A 4,346-nucleotide genomic window follows, 5' to 3' on the forward strand; every position below is an offset into this window, starting at 1 on the left:
TTGGCCAAGGGCCAAAAAGCAATGAATTTCATCATCTTAAGAGAATTTTAAAAACTGACTTATTAGTCTTTAAGAAAGTTCAAAAATGCCTACACACGTAAAAACATTTTTTCAATTTAGCTTCCTTTATTTATACCATTTTGCAATTAAACATTTCAAAAAGGAAAAAGTTTATATAAGGATGCTACCTTATAATGTAGAACTATGGATGCCCCTCAAAAATCCTTCGAAAAAGGTAGTTTTCATGTTGAAAAACCCTTTGATTGATCATCTCAACATTGAGATGTATAACTATATGACTATGAAAAATAAAAAGATTTTAAGTCTCAAAAATAGTGCATTTTACAGCACATTATCTACACCGTCCATTTTCAAGATTTTCATATGATTATAGATCTACTTGATTTTAACCATTTTTTAAATTTAAAATTTTATAATTAGAAATAAAAATAGATTTTGAGATAATCCTAAAAACATTTTACATCAAGATCATACACCATGATAAATTTGAAGGTGCACCTTACCTCTACACCTACGGATGCATCCCTATGGCAACTGCACCTTTTCAAAACCAACGTACCACGTATTTCTTTCACGTAAAACTTACACATGCGCTTACACTACACACGTGCACTAAGTTGTACACGCTAACTTCAGCTTACCCGCATGCTAATACATGAACATGCACCTACCATAGTCAACCAGTCTCCGTTTAAAATGCGATTGTTACAAAAACTCTCCGATTTTTTTAAATCCGTTTAGAATCTGAGTTTTTCAAAAGATCTTAAAAAAATTGCACCTTTTTTCATGGAACCGATGTAAACCCGTATTTTATCTTTTCTTAAAAAAAAAATTCAAAAGAACTTCTTCCCTACAACTTTATTTCTTTATTAACTTAATATTATTGAAATTTTATTTAAAGATAAGCCAATTAATAGTAGGAGTAAATCAAGAATCTTGATTTAAAGTAAAATTCCATAAAACGTTTCACCTATAATTTTCCTGAAAAAATGTTTGCAAAAAATTACAAACAATATATTCCCCCAAAAAATAAGATATAAGAACAATGGTATATCTCAAAATAATAGACAAAGTTAGAAGACTAACGCCATGAAAAACCGTTTCTTTTCTTCTTCGTTTTTTTTTTTCTTTAAACCCAGTGCATCCTTATAAAGAGCATTTTGTGTGAGATTCGAAATTGCTTAAAGATTTTGTATACTAAATATTTAAGCAGCTAGGAATTCAACTTGAGATTCGAATTTGCTTAAACACTTGATATATAGAGGAGTTTGATTATTTTTTTATTTTTTTATTTTTATTTTATTTTATTGGTATATATATAACATAGAATTTTGGATGGATTACTATTTTATGTATTTGGGTATGTATTTTGTTTTAGTTAATTGCAATATTATACTGAGGATCTTTTTTGTGTACAATTCTTGTTATCTTTACTAATGTAATTATTTATATTTTATTTTATACTCCAAATAAATATGTGATATGTTATGTGTTGTGACAACAGAGTAAACATTGTTGTTGGACTTATTGAAAGTTTAGACAATAAATTGTGAAGTATCAATCTAACGATACTAGGTAAGGTCATAAAATTATTGTTCAATGGCTTTAATGCATCTATACAAATAACTGCAAACCATAATCCTAAATTATGTCATCTCTACATATCTTATTTTTTCATTCTGTTTTTTTGAAGCAAATTTGAATTATTCACAACTTTCTAACTTACCTATTTTTTTGCAATATGTATTTTTTACTCGATTTTTTCTACCTACTTTTTAAAACAAAATCTATTCATTACCAATGTTTTGGCTTAGCGATATATTATTATTCCCCGACTTGCTAACTATGGTACCTACATACGTACATTTCGATACGATAGCCATTTTGTTTGGTCAATGTCAAGATGGAAACTATTCACAGGGGTGGGGGCGGATGTTATGCATCTATTGTGATGCCTAAATAGTGTACGTTGTCTATTATTTATTTAGATGCAAAACACCATTTCCATTGTGGACCTCATCCTTAAATAACGCAGGTACTTGTGATGCCTAAATAATGTACATAGTCGAAATAGGATTTTTTTTTCTTACACATTAATGTTTCCCTGTGGTACTTCAACAGGTGATGTATATGTTGTGGGAGATTTGGAAAGAAAGGAATATGAGGACGATAAGGAGGGTTTTGATTTACATTCAATATAATCTTTGGAGTTAGTTGACAATAACTAAGGGTGGGAAATTATTGAAATCGATGTTTGCCTATATAAAAATATAAAATAAAAATAAAAATAATAATTTTTTGGGCAACAAGCCATGTCGCCCACCCTGCAAGGGCGACACCACTAGTGTCAACCCGTGTCGCCCAACTGCAAGTGTCCCAGAAAAAATCTGGGACCCCACATGACCATTCCAAGGACTTTTAGAACCCTGTTGACCAATATTTTACCTAAAATAAAATTTTTAAAAATATAAATAAATATATATATATATATATATATATATATATATATATATATATCAGTGTTTTAAAAAACACCGAGTCGAACCGGACTCGCCCGGTTCGACTCGGAAATCGTGAAAAGGGGACCGGATCGCCTAAAAAATCGGAAATCGTCCGATTCTAGAGAGAACCGGACGATTCTGCACAGTGACTCGCCTAGTCATTGTGCGGAATCCGCGAGTCCGTGAAGAACACGGGTTGCACAGTTTTCTTCACGGGATTCTTTGAAATTTGTCATTTTTTGATCATTTTTCTTGTTTTTTTTGGCATGTGATCTAATTTGCAGCCTGTAAACAGCTTTATTCAGCTTTTTCAAGGATTAAATGGTTGAAAATTTTGGTGTTTTTGGATCACGAAAAATTTGGTGTTTAGGGTTTCCGCCTTTTCTGAAAGTTTCATGCCAAATAGGGCATGAATCTTTCAAAATTTGTAGGCATTTTGATCGTAAAGCTGTGAATCAAAACATTTTGTTACTAATTTGTGATAATCGTCGAGAAAAACAGAGTTTTTTGGAGATTGAAGGCTTCCGTTCACAAAATCAAGTAAGAAGTTTGGGTTGTTTTTTTTTCCGCCATTTGATTTATTTCACGGCATATTTTGAACATAATGAGTTCAGTAATTAGGGTTTTTAATCTTTATTGTGTCTAGTATGATTTAAAGTTTTCAATTTTACGTAATCTGGTCAATTACAGCATGAAATTTGAGATGAACACTGAGATGTCTGCGAAACCAAAATTCCGCCGTTTTTTTTTTTTTTTTCTGCCTTTTGATTTTGTTTTCATGATAAATTAGAAATAATGTGTTAAAACTTTAGGATTTTGATTCCTTATATTGTTGTTTATCAAAAAATATACTCAATTTGATGTAATTTATTCACTTAGAGGTGGATTTTTGAGTTAAAATCGCTTATGTAAAATGGCTCTGTGAAGAACAGAATTTTTTTTTTTTTTTGTAACCCATGATAGAATTTTTTGTAATCCATGATCGAATTTTTTGTAATCCATGATCGAAATGTTTGTTTTTTTTTCTTGTAATCCATGATCGAATTTTATTTTTTATTTTTTATTTTTGTAACCCATGATAGAATTTTTTGTAATCCATGATCGAATGTTTTGTAATCCTTGATCGAAATGTTTGTTTTTTTTTTTGTAATCCATGATCGAATTTTTTGTTTTTTGTTTTTTATGTAACCCATGATAGAGTTTTTTGTAATCCATGATTGAATTTTTTGTAATCCATGATCTAATTGTTTTTTTCTTTTTTTGTAATCCACGATCGAATTTTTTGTTTTTTTTATTTTCTCTTTTGTAATCCATGATCGAATTTTATGTAATCCATGATCGAATTTTTTGTAATCCATGATAGAATTTTCTGTAATCCATGATCAATTTTTTTGTAATCCATGATCGAAATGTTTGTTTTTTTTTCTTGTAATCCATGATCGAATTTTTTGTTTTTTTTTTTTTTTTGTAACCCATGATTGAATTTTTTGAAATCCATGATCGAATTGTTTTTTCCTGTTCTTGTAATCCACGATCGAATTTTTTGTTTTTTTATGTTTTTTTTTTTTTGTAATCCATGACCGAATTTTATGTAATCCATGATCGAATTTTATGTAATCCATGATCGAAGTTTTTGTAATCTATGATCGAACTTTTTGTAATCCATGATCGAATTTTTTGTAATCCACGATCGAATTTTTTGTAATCCATGATCGAATTTTTTGTAATCCATGATTGAATTTTTTGTAATCCATGATCGAATTTTTTGTAATCCATGATTGAATTTTTTTGAAAATTTGTGATTTTTTTTTTTAATCCATGATC

This window comes from Amborella trichopoda, chromosome 12 (assembly GCF_054954075.1).
Source record: "Amborella trichopoda isolate Santa Cruz 75 chromosome 12, AtrichopodaSantaCruz75HAP2 v2.0, whole genome shotgun sequence".
Classification (NCBI taxonomy): domain Eukaryota; kingdom Viridiplantae; phylum Streptophyta; class Magnoliopsida; order Amborellales; family Amborellaceae; genus Amborella; species Amborella trichopoda.